The following is a 22,437-nucleotide window of genomic DNA, read 5'->3' as shown; positions in this document are numbered from 1 at the left end:
GGAAAAAGTCCCAATGTAAAAAACGTTTATTGTCTCACCAGTAATATGTGGGGCCTGGATGCCCCAGACCTACAGCTTGAAGTGGAGCTATCCAATCAAAAAGAGAAACGGCAGGCATTCACATATCTCACAAACAGGCTTGTAAAAGAACTGAGAACTTTATTTAGGCCACAGAGTAGATCAACACATAGCCTTATGCGTTTCATGCCAATAGGCACTTAATCATAGGCCTGTGCTGTACAGTAATGAATAACAACCATAGAGACTAAAGCAATGATGTAATTGGTCTGGCTTCCCCTGTCTGCTAATTACATAGTCATTGAGTGGCCCTAACACAAAGCTGCAGTATTTATTTTAAACAGAAAATGTCCCTAGCAGGCCCTTTGCTGTTGGCTGTTTAAATCATAACCTCATAAGACAATAGTGGTACCTAACAGAACAATACATTTTTTGGGGATTTTCCCAGGAGCCACATGCAAGAAATAATTTGAGCTGAAGTCTTGTTCGATATCCCATACATGAACCGGAAACCTGCTGCTTTAAAGGAACAATTCAGTGTAAAATAAAAACTGGATAAATAGATAGCCTGTCCAAAAAAAAATGTTTCTAATATAGTTAGTTAGGCAAAATGTAATATATAAAGGCTGGAGTGACTGGATGTCTAACATAATAGCCAGAACACTACTTCCTGCTTTTTCAGCTCTCTAACTCTGAGTTAGTCAGCGACTTGAAGGGGGGCCACATGGGACATAACTGTTCAGTGAGTTTGCAATTGATGCCTCAGCATTCAGCTCAGATTCAGAAAGCAACAGTTATGACCCCATGTGCCCCCCTCAAGTCTCTGATTGTTACTGCCCAGGTAACCAATCCGTGAAACCAAGAGAGCTGCAAAGCAGGAATTAGTGTTCTGGCTATTATGTTTAACACATCCAGTCACTCCAGCCTTTATAAGATGACATTTTTTTTAACTATATTGAAAACATTTTTTATTTTGTACAGCTTATCTGGAAGAGTTCCGAGTGTGTAGGGCGAGCACTCAGGTTTGTCAGTCTGTGGGAGCTGATGTATGAGAGAAGGACGCGAGGCTCATGTACCGCCCCTGTGCACCCGCAAAGGAAACAGCTGGGCCCCATTCCCGGCGGAGACACATCATTACAGGTCCTGGAGGCTGTGAGGAAGAGGAGAAGCGCCCTGGCAAGGAGATGAACCACAGTGTACCATGGGCTCCTTCAGCTCCAGCTTGTTTAGTTTTAGGATGAAGTTTCCCCAGTAGAACCTTCTGAAACCGCTGCAAGGCATTATTTGGCTTCCTGGCTCCTGGCTCTTCTTATTGTTTGTGTGTCCTTCTGTCTGGCTTGCTCAGGGGGCTTCAGCTCAGCACTCTAATCCTGGAACCCCCAGAGCTTGGCCTGTTGCGAGATTGGGGAAGTCCCAGTGAAAGACACGGGGCCACTCGGTTGGACCCCCTCCGGACGCGCTGGGGCGGCTACACACTGATCTCCATGCTGGCCCTGTGCTGCCTTACTAACTCTGCAGTGGCCGTTCTGCTGTACCATGCTATAGGTTCACTACCTGCAGCCATATTCTCAGCAGCTGGATTGCTTTTATTGGCTGGTGAGGCGCTACCAGCTGCAGTAAGTTCTCGCTGGGGGCCCGTCCTAGCTCCCAAGTGCCTATGGCTTACACATTTCTTCCTGCTCCTGGCAGGGCTCCTCTCATTCCCTATGTCATGGCTTTTAGAGGACAGCGTTTGGGCAGGATCCAAGCTGCAGCGACTAAGAGTCCATATCTTGGAAATGGCCCGATGTGGAGACCCCTACAGTGAATTGGTGAGGGATGAATTCAGCAAGGGGGCCCTAAGGAATAGGACCGTAGAGGATATTCTAACTCCGGTGGGTAAATGTTTTATGCTTCCCAGTGATGCTTTGTTAGACTTCAACACCATGTCCAGCATCATGGAGGGTGGCTATACCCAAATCCCAGTATATGAGAACGAGCGCTCCAATATTGTGGATATCCTTTATGTCAAGGACCTGGCTTTTGTGGACCCACAAGACTGTACTTCACTGAGCACCATCACTCGCTTTTACAGCCATCCTGTCCACTTTGTGTTCAGTGATACCAAGCTGGAAGCTGTGCTGGAGGAGTTCAAGAAGGGTGAGGGGTTGTGGTGAATGCAAGAGCTGTATGAGTGTTTGAGCAAGCCTGTATGTCTTTTTTAGGTTAAAGGGGTGGTTCACCTTTAAGTAAACTTTTAGTATATAATAGAACGGCCAATTCTAAGCAACTTTTCCATTGGTTTTCATTATTTATTTTTTATAGTTTTATAATTATTTGCCTTTTCCCTCTGACTCTTTCCAGCTTTCAAATGGGTGTCGCTGACCCCATCTAAAAAGCAAATGCTCTGTAAGGCTACAAATGTATAATTATTGCTACTTTTATTACCGATCCTTCTATTCAGGCCTCTCCTATTCATATTCCAGTCTCTTATTCAAATCAATGCATGGTTTCTAGGATAATTTGGGCCCTAGCTACCAGATTGGTTAAGATGCATATTGAAGAGCTGCTGAATAAAAAGCTAAATAACTCAAAAACCACAAATAATAAAAAATGAAAACCAATTGCTAATTGTTTCATAACATTACTCTCTACATTATACTAAAAGTGAACGCAAACATGAACAACCCCTTTAATCAGAAACAGGAGGTAGGAGATACTTCAAATAAAAGGGACCGAAGATATTGTCCCTGGAGTGTCCCTGAAATATGAAAACTGCACCCTCCTCTACTGTATTCTGTGTATTTGTATTGAAATGAAAGTACAACCTTATAATATTTGTCCATCCTTTGGTCTTTTTCATCATTTATGCATTCTTTTTTAATTGTGTTTTAAATTCGACCTGGCAATCCTTCCTCTGTGACTTTGTTTCTTAGGCAAGTCCCACATGGCCATCGTACAGAAAGTGAACAACGAGGGAGAAGGAGATCCGTTCTATGAAGTTATGGGACTGGTGACCCTCGAAGATGTCATAGAGGAGATCATAAAATCAGAAATTTTGGATGAGTCAGAGGACTGCAGTAAGGCCATTGTTATCAATGTGTGGTTAGCAGTGGTGTAATTAGAAATTAATGGACCCCACAGCAAATTATTTTTCAGGCCCCCAAAATGCCTAGAAGGTGACCTTTTTATTACCAATAATGATGGAAATTGTATATCAATTAGGGCTTCCTGGGGCCCTTATACCTCCTGGGGGCCCCCTGCAGCTGCAGGGTCTGCTTCCTCTGTAGTTGCTACCCTGGTGGTTAGGAACAGCGCTAAGTATTTTTTATTCACATCTGCCCCTTCTGCTCCAGTAGAATTCTGCACTGAAATCCGTTTCTCAAAAGAGCAAACAGATTTTTTTACATTTAATTTTGAAATCTGACACGGGGCTAGACATATGGTCAGTTTCCCAGCTGCACCCAATCATGTGACTTGTGCTCTGATAAACTTCAGTCACTCTTTACTGCTGTACTGCAAGTTGGAGTGATCTCACCCCTCCCTTTCCCCCAGCAGCCTAACAACAGAACAATGGGAAGGTAACGAGAAAGCAGCTCCCTGACACAAGATAACAGCTGAACAGCTCTGTCTTGTTCAGTGTTTAGAAGCAAGTGAGATATTGTGGTGCCAAAGCCAGAGCGAAGTGGCCGGGCTCTCGCGAGAGCATCGATCACGTGGATACGTGCTGCCGGGTGAGCATACGCCATTACCACACCACAGTTTATCGATAAGATAACAGATGGCTGGTAGATCTAAGTAAAATCCAGGTCCCACTGCAACTTCTTCAGTTACATTGAGTAGGAGAAACAACAGCCTGCCAGAAAGCAGTTCCATCCTAAAGTGCTGGCTCTTTCTGAAAGCACATGACCAGGCAAAATGACCTTAAATGGCTGCCTACACACCAATATTACAGGAATTAAATTTTATATTGTAGCGGGAATTATTTGCAGTGTAAAAATAGAAATAAAAACGACATCATAAAAATGACAGAATCCCTTTACGCAATCCAGATATGGGGACTGAAGAACAAACCATTTTAAATCACCCCCTATTGCAGTAAATTGGAATATTTAGGCTTATGGTCTTGAAAAAGTAGTTGTGATCTAAAGCACCACAACTATATATAAAATATCAGTATATATTAAAATTAAATGTACAACAATTTGACACAATTTCTAATACTTTACTACCTTGTTTTGGTTAAAAACACTGCCTGCATGATAAAGACTGCTCTTAAATGCAACTGGAAGTTGCTTAGAGGTCAGACATGTTACTGTATTGTAGAGCGTATGAGAGAATATCATTACCTACTTATGGCAATATTTGCTGTACCTTTTACTTCTCCACAGGGCACAAAGTAAAAAAGAAGAGGCAGCCAGTACAGCCAATAGTAATACCCCGTGGTGGGGATGACTTGTCCTTCTTTAGAAGCTCAGAAGCCGAACAGAAGGTTAAAATGTCGCCCCAGCTTCTGCTGGCAACACAGCGCTTTCTGACTCAGGGTTAGTTTTATCCATGGCCACCACTTATTTTTGTAGAGTCAGTGCTGCATGTTTATTTTCAAACCATCATATGTATTATTTAATTTAATGAACTTCTCCCACTACTCCTGCGTGTAGACTTTCTAAAGTGATGAACTTTTCACCCGACTAAAATGGGGCAGCAGTTGCTTTTGTTTTCTTCCAGCAAATGCCTTGCCAAATGGACAGCGAAACACTTGTGTGCCTCTTTATCCACTAAAGGTGACCATACTCAGAGAGACATTGCCAAACAAGCAGATTTCTCCCCGATATGCCCACCTTGAGAACAGATGCGGTCTGCGATCCAACGGGATGTTTAGCCCTGCCTGATCGGCATCTGCCCCATTTTCGGCCAGATATCAGTTGGGAAAGCCCGTCGGTGGACCCCATACACGGGCCAATAAGCTGCTAACTCGGTCTGTATGCAGCTTTTATCGACCCATGTATGGCCACCTTAAAGGAGAACTAAACCCTAAAAATAAATATGGCTAAAAATGCCATATTTTATATACCGAGCTTCTCAATAGCAGCGATGATCCAGGACTTCAAACTTGTCACGTCTGCGACACTCACATGCTCAGTGAGCAGCTGTTGAGAAGCTAAGCTTAGGGATCGTCACAAATTATCAAGCAGAAAATGAGATTGGTCTGTAATATAAGCTGATGCTACAGGGCTGATTATACAATTCTGATGCTAATTGCCCTGGTTTCTGTGCTGCCATGTAGTAATTATCTGTATTTATTACTAATCAGCCTTATATTGTTACATTTCTATTCTATTTGTACTGTATATTGTGAGTAGGTCCCTAAGCTCAGTAAGTGACAGCAGCACAGAGCATGTGCAGTGAATCAGCAGAAAAGATGATGGAAGGCTACTGGGGCATCTTTGGAGACACAGATCTTTACTGCTAAAGGGATGTGGTTGCCTTGGGATAATACAGAAGCCTAACACATAATGTACAAAATTTCTAGCCGACTTCTTTAGTTAAGCCTTCGTTCTCCTTTAACAGTCACTCAATGCTGGTGCACCAATTTATATAGTTGCAGATACTTGGGGAGGCTCATTTCTTATTTGGGTGTTTCTTTCCCCAGGGTCTTGTCACCCAATGGATTTTAGCTGTTTTGAGCAGGGCTCTCCTTACCTCTTGTATGGGTTATATTTTGGTATGGAATCTGTATATTCACGGTATAATTACTTCTGTTGTACATAGCTGTGGAATATGTTGGTGCTTTACAAATATAAGCTAGTAATAATAACACTCTTTTTCTTTACAATGCTGCTTTCCCTCCCTGCCACTTAACCTCTTCTTGTCTTTGGTAGAAGTGGTTTTATTTGTTACCTCCAGGGTTTCAGAGAAAGCCCTCTTAAACCTACTAAAGCTCCCAGGAGTCACCCAGGAGGTGAAGTTTGATGACAGCGATCGTCTGTGTCCTGAGCATTTTCTATACCTACGCAGCCAGCCTGTGGATTACTTCATTCTAATTCTGCAGGTGATCTCTAGGGGACGGTCATTTCAAAACGGTCAGCCTTCCAGTCATAGGCTTTTACAAATTCTGTTTTGGTATTAGGGTACGGTGCAAGTGGAAATTGGAAAAGAAGGGCTGAAGTTTGAGAATGGAGCATTCACCTACTATGGTGTAGCTGCACTGAGTCCCTGTCTGTTAGGTAAGAGCCAATTCAGTTATACAGATTTCTGCTATCCTGCCCTGGTCTAAACTATTGAGGTTTATAGTTCCAATGTAGAATCTGAATACAGGTATGGGACCTGTTATCCAGAATGCTCGGGACCTGGGGTTTTCCAGATAATGGATGTTTCTGTAATTTGGATCTTCATACCTTAAGTCTACTAGAAAATCATGTAAACATTAAATAAACCCAATAGGCTGTTTTTTCTTCCAATAAAGATTCATTATATCTTAGTCTGAATCATGTACAAGGTACTGTTTTATTATTACAGAGAAAAAGGGAACATCTTAAAACAATTTGGATTATTAGATTATAATGGAGTCTATGGGAGATGGCCTTTCCTTAATTCCCAGCTTTCTGGTTAATGGGTTTCCGGATAACAGATCCCATGCCTGTACTTCTTCCCGTATACTAACCACATCATCCCAATCACCATTGCTTTCCTTTTGTCACTCGTGCCGTATTCCTCAGGTCATCAGTCCCCTGGTATTCAAAACAGTCCTACAGATTCCAGTTTCTACTATCCAGACTACACTGTGAGAGCCTTGAGTGACTTGCAGATAGTCAAGGTATGTAGCAAGTATTCTATAATGTTATAATTCTCAGGAGTGTAACTGTAGGAGAAACAAGAGCTAGTTTGTCTTGGGGGCTGCTGCCGCAGCTGCTGGGAGGCTGATGCCTATGTTTCTAACCCCGATCATCTTACTTAAAGGAATGGTAACATCAAGTTAAAGTGTTTTAAAGTAATGGCAATGTCATTTAGTGTTGCCCTGCACTGGTAAAACTGATGTGTTTGCTTCCGAAACACTACTATAGTTCATATAAACAAGCTGCTGTGTAGCAATGGCGGAAATTGAAAAAAGGCTATATGGCACAGGTTAAATAGTGGACAACAGATAACACCATTATATTCTACAGAGTTTATCTACTGTGTAATCTGAGCCTTTTCTCCTTTGAATGGCTGCCCCCATTGCTACACAGCAGCTTATTTATATAAACTATAGTAGAGTTTCTGAAGCAAACACACCACCAGTTCTACCAGTGCAGGGCAACACTGCATTATATTTGTATTACCGTACTTTAAAACACTTTGATGTTGGTTTAATGCCTTGTATGTTTTAAATACTGGTTGTGCTTGGTTAATCCAGTGGGGGGTGCATACGTGTGCTTATTTCAGTCTGCACACAATATTGTGAGGTGTGTATCTTTAGTGAATGGACTCCAGACCAGGCAACCGGAAATTTCAATACTGAACTGTTTGTGTAGACTAGCATTTGGTTTGAATGTTGGGGAATGGTGGGAATAGTTCCATATCAACTGGATAAATATCATTCTGCCATATACTTCTGTGTCCCAGCTCACCAAATGACAAATGGTTAATTGGACAATAAAAATTAAGCTAATATCCGGTGTTAATAAGCTGCCATGACAGTAGCTCCCAGAGTGACTTGCTCCTACCAGACTAGCTGTGCCTGCAGCATATACACTAGGGGGGAGGGTTTTTTGCCAGGGGCTGTGAAGATTATCCCTGCTGGAATGCACTGGCTGGATTGCTTGAAAGCAGGAATGTGCAACATGCTGGAGGATTTTACTTTTGTGTATGCTCATTTCATACTGTTCAGGGTTGTAGCACTAGCACAGTACAGAAATACTCTCTGTGAGTCTTTTTGTCAGTGGTCCTGGGCTGGCAACCTTTATATATAAACAGCGGTGTGAAAAGAGCTGAAAAGGCTTATCATCACTAACTGTGAAACCCAAAGGCATTTTTCGCTTTGTTAGTGTGGGGTCTGACTAAATGCCCACAATTGTATAGCAATCCCTTCTAAGTGTGTGTATGTATTTAACACTTTATTGAAGCTGAGTAAATATTAGAATCTAGTAGTAAAGGGCATGGGTCGCTAAACAGGCATAACAAAGGTCATTTTATAGGATTAATAGCATATGGTATATATAATGGTATATATATATATAGTGGCTTTGCAAATTATTTTCTCCATGCACACTGGATAGATGGTTTACAGCACTCTGTTTTAGTATCCATTATGGGTGAGCTTTGGGTACAAAGCAAAAAAGGAGTATTCTGTAACTCAAAATCTTCCATCTAAAAACATACATACAGACCCTGTGGCATTCTGCCTTGGGTATGCAAATATAAAAGGTTGTAGTGAGGGAGACATTCAGAGGCTAGCAAATGTTTTGGTTTCCCCCCTGAAGGTTCACTTCTCCTTTATAAACTTTCCTAATGCATGAAATGAATCCTACGTACAGCAAAACCTTTTATTTCTCATTACCAGCGTATAACTTCTAGTTCCTCCTCTATTGTGCTTCATATACTATACCTGATTAAATACAGGTTAATAGGCTGCAGTATCTGAATGCAGTGCGGAACTCCCACTCACACACCAACACCCAGTCTCCAGACAGCGTGGAGCTGAAGATCCTGCCCAACAGCCAAATGCAGCTGCTGAATAACCGCAACATGGAATCAGGTATGAAACAGCCCATTACTTAATCTCACACATGTAACCGCTTTCCTTTTCTTGCATCATCTTCACGTTGTTAAATGTAGAAACCAATAGTGTTTGTACATTCTAGAAGTAACAGTGTTTTAGGATGGGCTGCTGAGTGTCAGCTAAAACTACCACTGGCATACACTGCAGGATATCCTAAGCTGTGGGAACCCTGAATTCTGACTTACTTTTGGTCAGTGATGGATAATAATGCACTTTAAGGAAAAAGTCCCAATGTAAAAACGTTTATTGTCTCACCAGTAATATGTGGGGCCTGGATGCCCCAGACCTACAGCTTGAAGTGGAGCTATCCAATCAAAAGAGAAAACGGCAGGCATTCACATATCTCACAAACAGGCTTGTAAAAGAACTGAGAACTTTATTTAGGCCACAGAGTAGATCAACACATAGCCTTATGCGTTTCATGCCAATAGGCACTTAATCATAGGCTGTGCTGTACAGTAATGAATAACAACCATAGAGACTAAAGCAATGATGTAATTGGTCTGGCTTCCCCTGTCTGCTAATTACATAGTCATTGAGTGGCCCTAACACAAAGCTGCAGTATTTTATTTTAAACAGAAATGTCCTAGCAGGCCCTTTGCTGTTGGCTGTTTAATCATAACCTCATAAGACAATAGTGGTACCTAACAGAACAATACATTTTTTGGGGATTTTCCCAGGAGCCACATGCAAGAAATAATTTGAGCTGAAGTCTTGTTCGATATCCCATACATGAACCGGAAACCTGCTGCTTTAAAGGAACAATTCAGTGTAAAATAAAAACTGGATAAATAGATAGCCTGTCCAAAAAAAAATGTTTCTAATATAGTTAGTTAGGCAAAAATGTAATATATAAAGGCTGGAGTGACTGGATGTCTAACATAATAGCCAGAACACTACTTCCTGCTTTTCAGCTCTCTAACTCTGAGTTAGTCAGCGACTTGAAGGGGGGCCACATGGGACATAACTGTTCAGTGAGTTTGCAATTGATCCTCAGCATTCAGCTCAGATTCAAAAGCAACAGTTATGACCCATGTGCCCCCCCTCAAGTCTCTGATTTGTTACTGCCAGGTAACCAATCCGTGGAAACCAAGAGAGCTGCAAAGCAGGAATTAGTGTTCTGGCTATTATGTTACACATCCAGTCACTCCAGCCTTTATAGATGACATTTTTTTTTAACTATATTGAAAACATTTTTTATTTTGTACAGCTTATCTATTTACCCAGTTTTCATTTTTACACTGAACAATTCCTTTAATAGTACAGTAGCTCCACCCATCTGGATAGCCATTAAGATATTGCCTGAAACAAAGTGCTGCCTAAGCCATTAGCAGCTCCCAGTAGCGTGAGTGTTAGTGTGCAGACTTTTCTTTACAGCATATTGGCATTTAACCTCAAGCAGGGTTTGCCTAATTACCAGGGTTTGCATAATTACTCCCAGTAGCAGGTCACCAAACTGTTGGGCTGCCACTCTAAGTGGCAGTGGCTGGGATGGGGTAGGCTGAAGGCCAGTAAGGGTGTGATTTGGGTATAAAACAGATATGCTCCTCTAAATTCATAGAAGCACAGCTGGAAGGTCAAGGTAGAAGTCATATGTGTACACTTCTGTCCTACCTATTCTTTGCACTATGACTTTGAAAATCTGTGTACCATTAGGTGCATGGAGAATGCAAGTACAGGTATGGGACCTGTTGTCCAGAATGCTCGGGACCTGGGGGTTTTCTGGATAACCGATCTTTCTGTAATTTGGATCTTCATACCTTAAGGGCAGAGACACACGCTCAGATTCAGGGAGATTAGTCGCCCAGCGACAAATCTCCTCTTCTTTGGGCGACTAATCTCTCCAAACTGCTTCCCACCGGTTAGAATGTAAATCGCCGGTGGGATAGCAATCAGTGAGCTTCGTTTTTCGAAGTCGCCCGAACTTGCCTCACAAGGAAACTTCAGGCGACTTTGGAAAATGAAGCACTCTGAGTGCCATCCCGCCGGCGATTTAGATTTTAGCGTTTGTCTCTGCCCTAAGTCTACTAGTAAATCATGTTTTTGATCCAATGAGGATTAATTATATCTGAGTTGGGATCAAGTAGAAGATATTGTTTTATAATACACAAAAGCCATGAATATCTTGTAAATTATATCCTTATAAACGGTGAGTAGTGATATCATCAGTTATAAACGGTGAGTAGTGATGTAATTTCTGTCACATGACTCACTAAAATTTGTGTATTATAATAAATAAAGTACCCCCAGTTGTAAAATATGAGGATATTAGAAGTTACCTCGGAGTTCCATGACCTGTATAAAAACACTCGGCCTTCGGCCTCGTGTTTTTATATGGTCATGAAACTCCTCGGTAACTTATAATATCCTTATATTTTACAAGAGGGGGTACTTTATTCACTATATTATTACAGAGAAAAATGGAATACATTTTAAAAAGTTGGGATTATTTGATTATAATGGAGTCTATGGGGGACAGCCTTTCTGTAATTTGCAGCTTTCTGTATATTGGGTTTCCGGATAACGGATCCCATACCTGTACCCCTATGACTTTTAGGTGTGGGATCGAATAACATTAGCCTCTACACATACAGGCAGATTGGAAACAGAAATCAGTCAATCTAAACTGTGAGCTTGAATGGACCCTCCCAGAGAGAACTGAAGGTTTCATCATGCACTCTTCCAATAAGGAGGGATGATTTGTACAAGGGCAAGCATCACTCAACCACAAGTCTTTCTTCATCTAGTGGAGTGGTTCATCAGCGTTACACATCAGGGACAGATCAGGCATGTGATTGGCTTCTGTACAGCCCATATATATATATATATATATATATATATATATATATATATATATATATATATATATATATATATATATATATATATATATATATTCTGTACAACCCAGTGCAGCAGTGATGTAAAGAAGTCTGTGTATTACAAAAATGACATGGCAACTCTCGCTCCCTCGACATTTAGGAAAAGAAATTAAGATTTAATTTTAGTGTATAGAGCTGCTTTACATTGTCATTTAAATCAGTATTATAGTTTATTCTCTATAGCAGAGAGTTTCTTCTCCAAAATGTGTTTCCCGAGAAAGCCACATCTCACTGATCTGTCCCTTCAATATCTGCAGAGTGTCTTTATGTAGCTGTAATAGGTATTGCTTTAGGGGTGGTAAAGCAGAAGGTAAGGGGGAGTAAATATTTAAAGGAATAGTAACAACAAAAAATTTAAGTTTTTTTAAAGTAATGAAAATATCATGTAGTGTTTCCCTGCACTGGTAAAACTGATCTTTTTGCTTCAGAAACACTACTATAGTTCATATAAACAAGCTGCTGTGTAGCAATGGTGGAAATTCAAAAAAAGTCTATATGGCACAGGATAAATAGTGGATAACAGATAACACCATTATGTTCTACAGAGCTTATCTGCTGTGTAACCTGAGCCTTTTTCTCCTTGTATATATATATATATAAACTATAGTAGTGTTTCTGAAGCAAACACACCAGTTTTACCAGTGCAGGGCAACAGTGCATTATATTTTTATTAGGGATGCACCAAATCCAGGATTTGGCCTTTTTCAGCAGGATTCGGATCTGGCCGAATCCTTGTGCCTGGCCGAACCGAATCCGAATTTGCATATGTAAATTAGGGGCAGGTAGGGAATATTTTTTTTTCACTTTTTCTTTTTTCCTTTCTTGCCCCTAATGTGCGTATTCAAATTAGGATTCGGTTCGGTATTCGGCTGAATCTTTCTCCAAGGATTCGGCCGAATCCCAAATAGTGAATTCAGTGCATCCCTAATTTTTATTGCTTTAAAACACTTTAATGTTGTGACTTTACTGTTCCTTAAAAATGCTTGAAACAGAGGCTAATTTTCCAATAAAGGGCACATTGCACCTCGGCAGAAACCCATTGAAACCAATGAGTGGTAATTGCAGATGACAGTTTGCCCAATGCTGATAAATGAGCCCCACTGTGTGAAGCTGATATTTTTTGAGGAGCAAATCTCTGGCCATTAGTTTGTCAATATACAAACATATTATTCTGGCCACTTTTGGGTTAACTGCTAGAATCATTACCCTGTGTGCCCCCCCTCCCCCTCTTGGGACAGTTTTAACAGACAATCCCATGGATCTAAATAAATTTGTCCTCTTGGCTAATATCTCCCAGTGGTGCTTGTGGGAGACACTGCCAACCAGGGCCTTGTTACAGCTCTACTTGTTGATCCCATTGGCTGACCACATCGGTGCAGTTTGGTGAGTGCCCTCATGTGTCTGTCTTTAGAAATGCAACTGAAATCTAATTTAAATTTCAAAAAATGGCAAAAGTAGGCATGCACTGAAGCCACCATTCTTAGATCCACCCAATCAAAACATTCAGATTTGACTAAGGAATTATCCAAAATTGACTCGAGAAAAAATTCAAATTCGATTTTCGAGATTTATCAGTCTTGCCCTTTAAGGATTCAACGATTCACCACCTAAAACCTGCTGAATTCATGTTAAAGTTAATGGGAGAGGTCCAGGAATCGATTTGGAGATGTTTGTAGCCTTCCTGGCATTTGAGTTTTGTATAATTCAAATCGAATTTGGTAAAATTAGTCCCGAGTTTTAACAATTAGATTTTTCAAATAAATTTCCCCCAATCGAATTTTGAATTCAATTGAATTTAAAAAAACTCGCACGTATTCGACCCTTGATAAATGTGCCTTTAACTGTAAGAGATCGGATTTGGCTGAATATGAATCCTACAAAAAGTGCTAGGATTTTCCAGGAACCTAAACCAGAAGCTGGATTTGGTGCATCGCTAGGAGTAAGATACTTGTGCTGTAGTAAGATGTGCATGTTACATGATGTGCTTAGGTGAGAAGACTGCTGGCACTACATGCTGGTTATTGCTACAAATGGAGTGCCTGAGTTTGCCTACACCTAAGTTACTGTTTGATTTGCTGAATTATAATCTCCACTGAATCATTTTTCTGGAACAATGTCTTTCTTCCCCCTAATTTTTCTCTCCATTTTCTCCATCTCTACCTCTTTATATTACCTGTACTTCTAGCACTTCTAATCAACACTTCAGTTACTGGCACAATTGAGAGTTTCAGCTAATAGCGGCTCATACCATTGTACAGAGGTAAATATAATATGGGACTTTGCTGCTTATCAACCATCCAGTGCAAATCTATGAGGAACCCTGCCTCCCCTTCTCTGCTTGCAGCCAATGCTGTGCCTTTCATCCTTCACGCTAATGCTTCTCTTCTCATTCAGCACAAAGGCCCACATTTACTATGTCCTTTCTGAAAAATCGTTATCTTTATCTAAAGGTTTAGATAGGTTTGGCATATGAGTCACCTAAAAACACTTAGGGTAAGGGCACATGGACAGATTCGGGGAGATTAGTCGCCAGCAACAAGTCTCTTCTTCGGGGCGACAATCTCCCCTAACTGCCTTCCCCTACCTTCCCGCCAGCTAGAATGAAAAATTGCCAGCGGGATGGCACTCACGTCGCTTTGGTTTCCGAAGTTGCCTCATGAGGAAACTTCGGGCGACTTCAGAGAACGAAGCGCCGCGAGTGCCATCCTGCTGGCGATTTTTCATTCTAGCCAACGGGAAGGCAGTTCGGGGAGATTCTCGCCTGAAGAAGAGGAGATTTGTCACCGGGGCGACTAATCTGCCTGTATGCCCTTACCCTTAAAGGAGAAGTAAACCCCTTATTAAAAAAAAAAAACCTACCCCCCCCCACCCTACATAGACCCCCTCAGCCTAGCTGCTACCCCAGGCAAATGCCTAAACTTTTTACTTACCCCTCGGTGAAGATTCACGGCATCTGAATTCACGGCAGCCATCTTCTTCTTTTCTGTCTTCGTCGGGGAGTAAGTTCCGTATCAGCGCATGCGCAGTTCGGCTTTTCTCAACTGCGCATGCGCCGACAGTCGCGAAAATTGCTGAAGCGCCAGAAGTAGACCTGATGAAGACCAAAGAAGATGGTGCCTGTGAACTCTGATGCCGTGAATCTGCACCGAGGGGTAAGTAAAAAAAATTAGGGGCATTTGCCCAGGGTAGCAGGCTGTGGAGAAGGGGTAGGGTTTTTTTATAATAAGGGGTTTACTTCTCCTTTAAATAAGTATCTAAAATGGTAGCAGGGAATAAGTACTGTTTACTGGGGCTGCAAATAAATACACGGAGAAAGCTAATTGTGAAAGGAGCAGATTGGATGTATTACATTTGGGCCAGAGTTATTCTATTTCAGTTCTTCTCAATAAATCAAAATTGAGGCTTTAATTTCAGTGGTGCTTCTCAGTACTGATCTATAGGATCATCAAAGCTTCAGCTTTACTGCACTTCTCATGCTTCGCTGATGTAGAAACACCAACTAACTCTAGTTCATTAGTGAAATGCGGACAATTCTGTCATATTTAAGACCTGACACTTGGCTTAGATGAAGTCTGCGTTTGATGTGGTATGGAAGCTCCCTGCATGTACAGTTGTGTTCAGAATAATAGCAGCATGTTTATAAAAAAGTTACTAAAGCTAAAAATCCTTATAATAGCTTTTATCTCCATACACGCAAATGCATTGGGAACACTGCACATTATATTCCAAAGCAAAACATGAACAAGCATTTATGAAATTTGTGTTATTCCTTTACAGAAAGTGAAGAAAATTGGCTGTTCCCAAAAGTAGCAGCGTCTAAAGTTAACTTAATAGTGAACCACTCCTTGATTTAGTGACACCGAATCAGCAAAATGTCAAGACTGTTGGGTTTCTATTACTCTACTACACCTACTAGTAAATTATTTGCCATGTAGAAATAGAATTTCTACCAAAAACAGTGATTGTTCAGGTTAGTTATGTCAGACTGCTATTATTCTGAACACAACTGAATAAGCCTTCTCATTAGTCTGCTACCCCATGTTTAAGTCTAACAAAGTACATTAAGAACATTATTCATTGAACAGTGAATGGGCCTACTCCTACCAAACAGTGTAGATGGTAGACTCATTGTTCTAGCTTACACAGTGACACAGGTTGTACCCCAGGGAAAAAAAACAAAAAAACTATTATGCCGCAGGGAGAAAAAAATATTTCCTGTTCTTTAAGATGGTAAACCAGATTTTGTCCAGTTTCAACCATATGGCCCAATATTATGATCATGTATAGCAATGGGTAGTAAAGCAATACAGGCTAGCACACTCAGCGAATTAAACTGGGGTCATACCCCTGGTGCATTTGTGCGTCACAACGTTTCAGCGGCGTTCCCCCTTCGTCAGGTGGATTACCTGACAAACCCCCGAAACGTTGTGACGCAATAAACGCACCAGGGGTATGACCCCGGTTTTATTCGCTGTGTGTGCTAGCCTGTATAGCTTTACTACTTGGAATTTTGGGGGTGCCGTCTCCCTTAGACATTTAGCACCAAGTGGAATGAGCGCTGAAGGGCCTGAGTGTGCACGTGACCTCTCTGTATAGCAATGGATAGTAACAGTTAATCTTGCTGGATATAGGGTTATCTGGCCTGACAGAAAATTGCCATTGGTTAGTTAAAGGAATTCACTTCCTGCTGCTCTGAATTTGTGAACAGCCAGCACTGAATAGAAAAGCGGCCATACAAATATATAGCTACTTCTATTATATTCATGCATTCAGCTTGTGGGTCAGTTGATCGGAGTACTATACTAGTGATATGCAGGACACAAAATCTCTGACCAGCACCCGACCCTATCCACCCAAACCATTACATTTCCCATGACCTGAACCTGCTAGTGACGTCACAAAGGAGACTGCCATTGATGCCACAAAGAGGTGAGTGATCACTGGAAAAAATAAAGGGCTTCAGTGAAGATCTGGCTATATCGACAGCTGGACCTGACACCCACATCAGCAACCGAAAGGTAACGGACACACCTGGGCATCACTATGCTGTATGGGTCATCTTTATGGTGCAAGTGGATTTCTACTTGGACACTTTTATCAGTTAAATACCATTTAGTACTTTATTACATCAGCTATTACCATAATTATAACGTTAATGGCCTTAACACACAAATGCCTTCCTTTCATGGTTCATGTATGAGACCTGTTATCCAGAATGCTTGGGACCTGGGTATTTACAGATACTTCCAATAAAGATTAATTATATCTTAGTTTGGATCAAGTACAAGGTACTGTTTTATTATTACAGAGAAAAAGGAAATCATTTTTAAAAACTGTTGATTATTTGGATAAAATAGGAAACAGCCTTTCTTTAATTTGGAGCTTAATGGATAATGGGTTTCCGGATAACGGTTCCCATACCTGTGTATTTAAATCAATTCTCTTACATGCAGAATAGTTGGTCCCATGTGCATTGCTCTGTACATATGACACCAAAAAGGGGTGGTTTGTATGTTTGTTTTATACCAGAAAATAAAAGGCTGAGGTCAGGAAAAGATTTTTACTGTATGATAAACAGTCTTAGAACTTGCAGAGGAGGTGCTTTTCCTTCATCTGGATCAACATAGAGTTAAGTTAAAGGGAGACTGTCATGGGAAAACATGTTTTTTCCAAAACACATCCGTTAATAGTGCTGCTCCAGCAGAATTCTGCAATGAAATCCATTTTTCAAAAGAGCAAACAGATTTTTTTATATTCAATTTTGAATTCGGACATGTGGCTAGACATATTGTCAGTTTCCCAGCTGCCCCAGTCATGTGACTTGTGCAAGCATTTTAGGATGGAACTACTTTATTGCAGGCTGTTATGTCTCCTACTTAATGTAACTAAATCAGTTTTAGTGGGACTTGGCTTTTACTATTGAGTGCTGTTCTCAGATCTACCAGGCAGCTGATATGTTGTTTTAGGGAGCTGCTATCTGGTTACCTTTCCATTGTTCTGTTGTCCGGCTGCTGCGGGGGGAAAGGGAGGGGGTGATATTACTCCAACTTGCAGTACAGCAGTAAAGAGTGACTGCAGTTTATCAAAGCACAAGTCACATGCCTGGGGACAACTGGGAAACTGACAATATGTCTAGCCCCCATGTCAGATTTCAAAATTGAGTATAAAAAAAATCTGTTTGCTCTTTTGAAAAATGGATTTCAGTGCTGGAGCAGCACTATTAATGGATGCATTTTGAAAAAAACATGTTTTCAAATGACAGTATCCCTTTAAGTAAGCACAGTCATGGCCAGCCCATAAGCTGCAAAGACCACACCACTGTTTAGCAGTGAATTAGTGCATACACATTCCCATTCCCTGGGTGCTGAACAGTAAAAATATTGACTTTTATTCTATTTTGTTTGCAGAAAGCAGAAAAGAAAATCCAACAGATATTTGGCCACAGAATGCTGGAGAGGAAGTGATGAAGGAGGAAAACCTCTCTAATCCCGATGTAACTTGCAAGCAAATATGGCACCCACTCTCTCCCCCTGCAGCGACCTGTTGATATAGCGGAGAGCATTATTATGTCCTAATACTGGCACCTGTTGCAGATTTCCCCCAATGCCATTCCTCCGTGCCATTATATTTTTTAAAGATAAAGTGCCAGAGCATTTTCCGGCTCTCCCTTGCTGGCCAGAGGGGTCTTCACTTTGTCGTGCTGCAAATACATTCAAGCTGGAAGGACACCGACCGATTATTTCTCCCCCAGGACGCAGCATTGCAGGCACACGAGGAGCTAGGAAGACATGCCACCGAGCTGTATAGAAGAACCACAAGGTTTAGGGTTAAGATTTTATAGACAAGTTATAGACAATTGTTCTATGTTAATTTTGTATTAAGCTAATCAAGAACGTGGGAGTGTGGAAATTGGAATTATATAAACATTATTCCATAGTCCTTGCACTAATCTTTGTAGCCTGTGTGCACTGACTGTGCCATGAATTCTAGCGAGGGCAGTTGCAGATCTGTCGCAAACCTCCGTTCATTACAGAATTTTAGGGATGCACCGAATCCAGGATTCGGTTCGGGATTCTGCCGTTTTCAGATTCAGCTGAATCCTTCTGCCCGGCGAACTAATCCTAATTTGCATATGCAGATTAGGGGCAGGGAAGGGAATTGCGTTACTTTTTGTCACAAAACACCGAAGTAAAAAATGTTTCCCCCTTCCCACCCCTAATTTACATATGCAAATTAGGATTCAGTTTGGCATTCGGGCCAAATCTTTTGCGAAGGATTCGGGGGTTCGGCCGAATCCAAAATAGTGGATTCGCTGCAATCTCATAATTATGACTTTAAAAAGTCAAAATTCTTACTTTTAATCTCATAATTCAAATTTTTAATCTCATAATTTTGACTTTTTAAAGTCATGACTATGAGATTAAGTCATGACTATGAGATTAAGTCATGACTATGAGATTAAGTGATGACTATGAAATTAAAAATCAAAATTATGAGATTAAAATCTAAATTATAAGATTAAAATCTAAATTATAAGATTAAAAATCACCAGTATTTAAAAGTGGCCCCAGTGCTCTTCTGTAATTTTGGATGTTTGTTCAATCACAAGATTGTAAATGGCTGCACTGCTGTGGACATATCCAGAGTTGCCATCTAATATTGGATTGGGTACACAGTACACAGACTAGTATTTGGTGCCAGACTGCCAAAGCTTATTTCAGACAGTCTGTCCTCTCCTATTGTGAATACATTGAAGCTGCTCTTTTTATGCAAAGGATAGTCCTGCTACTTTCCTGGCTATCAGCGTAGCCCTCCCAGTGACATGGAGCAGAATAAGCATGTTCTTATGATACACAGCCTTCTTCTTTTCAAGGGTACGATATCATGTTCCTCATTTTTAATACAAATTCAGTTTTTATCAATCAGAGGCAATCATTCACCTCTTACAACTAAACATCTATGTTTGGATTTAATGAAAAATATAATGTTATATACACACACATACACATGTTTTATTAACGTGTGACAATGAAAAATTTGGAAATGCCACAGTCCTGAAATAACAGCACATGCTTAGTGAGATGATGATCCAGACCTGGTCATTAAAGGACCAGTAACAATTTTTTTTCTAAATTGTTTCTACATAACGAAAAAAAACCACGAAGACACATTTAACTTTAATTTTGCAAAGTCTTTATTAAGAAATAAGTTACTGATACTTCGCTTTTGCTCCTCTTCTGAAAAGGCGACAGGGCGATGATCCATCACGTGGCGCTTAATTTCTCCTCCCTGGCTATCTCCTATAGAAGGAAGGGAGGAGAAATCGAGCGCCGCACTATGGATCGTCGTATTGGTAACTTATTTCTTAATAAAGACTTTGTGTGTCTTTTTTTTCCCGTTATGTAGAAACTAATTTAAAAAAGAAAAAAAAAATATTTTACTGGTCCTTTAAGGATTTAAACCTGGGCATGTATGCATTAGCTGAAATCTGCCACCCCTGCAGGTAAGTATACAAAAGTCAGAATCAAAAATCAATTTCGGATTAACTTACTGGAAATTTAGAGGGATAAGAGCTGATTCACACCCGTAGGAGTCAGGTCGGCAGCAGTCTGGCCCCTACTGTCCCGCAGTTCCAAGAGTTTGCTACTGTGATTCAGAAGCAGGTGACATATCTTCTGGTGACCACACTCCGCTGCCTAGACAAGAGGTACTGTGTCACTACAAAATGCATGTCTTAATAAATGAGGACTAAGGAGAACTAAACCCTAAGAATGAATATGGTTAAAAATACCATATTTTATATACTGAACTTATTACACCAGCCTAAAGTTTTAGCTTCTCAATAGCAGCAATGAAGTAGGACTTCAGACTTGTCACAGGGGGTCACCATCTTGGAAAGTGTTTGTGACACTCACATGCTCAGTGGGCTCTGAGCAGCTAAGCTTAGGGGTCATCACAAATTATCAAGCAGAAAATGAGGTTTGTCTGTAATATAAGCCGATGCTACACGGCTGATTATTAAATTCTGATGCTAATTGCACTGGTTTCTGTGCTACTATGTAGTAATTTGTATTAATTACTAATCAGTCTAATATTGTGACATTTCTATTCTATGTGTACTGTATATTGTCAGTGGGTCCCTAAGCTCAGTAAGTGAATCAGCAGAAAAGAAGATTGGGAGCTACTGGGGCATCTTTGGAGACACAGATCGTTACTGCTAAAAGGCTGTGGTTGCCTTTGGCTGGTACAGAAGCCCAAAACATAATGTACAACATTTCTAGCCTACTCCTTTAATTAAGCTTTAGTTCTCCTTTAAGAGCATAGACTTTTCATAAAATGACACTGGCTTTTTCTTTTCGTGGATGATAAATGCTGTTCAGAGTAACTTCCCTCAATCTATAATTCCCATTGAGAAATAGAAGATACTGAATCATGGTCTCTATTAAGGTTCATCAGTGATTACAACTGATTTCAAGCATGAGAGCTTAAACAAGTCAAGTCTACCTGATTCTTCACTGGGGTATGTCTAGCCTATCTCCCAAAACAGTAAATATCCAATAAACCATTCTAGTTCCTATAATATAAAAAGCAAACATGTTTCTGGGTCTTCTGCGCTTAACATAAGTGGGAAGGAGTCCCTGTCTTGCTTTCTAATGCCAAGTTTTCCTTCCTGCCTCCACCTCCTTCTCATCATGCCCCGATCTGCCTGGGGTTTGAGGCCAACTAGGGATTTCTTGTAGGTTGAAATGCTTGGGACAATAGGGGATTTATTATATGGAAGCACTGGCAAAACTAATTTTACCCAGCAAGGCAACCCGTGGGCAATGACACTTAGAGTAACATCATAAAACTCAGAGATAACACCCCTGCCATGATGACAAATTACTACTGAAGTTCCATGTGTCTAGGATTTCATAGCAACATGTTGGGTGTCAAGGTCCAGAAATTTTTGGGTTCTGACGTTGTTTTTCCTGTCCCGGTCCTCACAGGATTACTAGTACTGCTGACCAACATTCTTATTGGGGCACAGAAAAGTATGATGGTATCAAAAATAAACATTGCACGTTGGATTAAAAATAAATATCCATGGCATCTTTACTAGAGCCCTGCCCTGGACCTTGAAATGGCCATGGCATAATTTTGCATCCCCTTGTGCAAAGAGGTGTGCTCTGTGCAGAACCCTGCTAAATGCTATCACCTCTTAGATGGTGTGCTGGTATTGTCTGGAGTTCACCAACAAAAATGCTAGAAGGCATGAATAAGTTACAGAAGAAAGGCAATTCTGCAGAGACGCCTTCTTTGTTGAATACATTAGCAGGGGCTTTGGTTACTCTCACCTTGTGAAGAGCTGTACTCCCGTCTGAGTCAGTCTTTTCTGGATCAGCTCCGTGCTGTAAGAGTAGCTGTAAGAGTAGCTGCACCACCTCCAAGTGCCCACAGTATGCAGCCCTGTGAATAGCTGTGCCACCCCCATGTGTCTGGGCATTGCAGTCAGCCACACTGTCCAACAGCAAGCGGCACACTGGGACACATCCTTGTCTGCTGCTGTAATGCTTGGAAAGAAGCGGAAGGAGGAGTAAACAACAACCAGTAGATTGGGTATAGCAATATTTTGAGTTATGATGTTCCTTCAAAAGCTGTACAATCAATGTACAAGATTACTTTAAGAAACCTGTAGCAAATGCATGTATTAGAGATATAATGGCACATTAAAGGGATTCTGTCATGATTTTTAGGATGTTTTTAATTCTAAATTACACTGTAAATAATTCACTCTACAATATAAAATTTCATTCC

General features: G+C 40.8%; 1 pseudogene; it reads left to right on the top strand.

Moving 5' to 3' along the window:
- The first annotated feature begins 45 nt into the window (after window positions 1-45).
- LOC121402029 lies at window positions 46-18,746 on the top strand (annotated as a pseudogene).
- The last annotated feature ends 3,691 nt before the right edge of the window (window positions 18,747-22,437 follow it).

Source organism: Xenopus laevis, chromosome 3S (genome assembly GCF_017654675.1).
Source record: "Xenopus laevis strain J_2021 chromosome 3S, Xenopus_laevis_v10.1, whole genome shotgun sequence".
Classification (NCBI taxonomy): Eukaryota; Metazoa; Chordata; class Amphibia; order Anura; family Pipidae; genus Xenopus; species Xenopus laevis.
The sequence above is the reverse complement of the archived record's forward strand: the minus strand, read 5'-3'. Positions and strand labels throughout refer to the sequence as shown.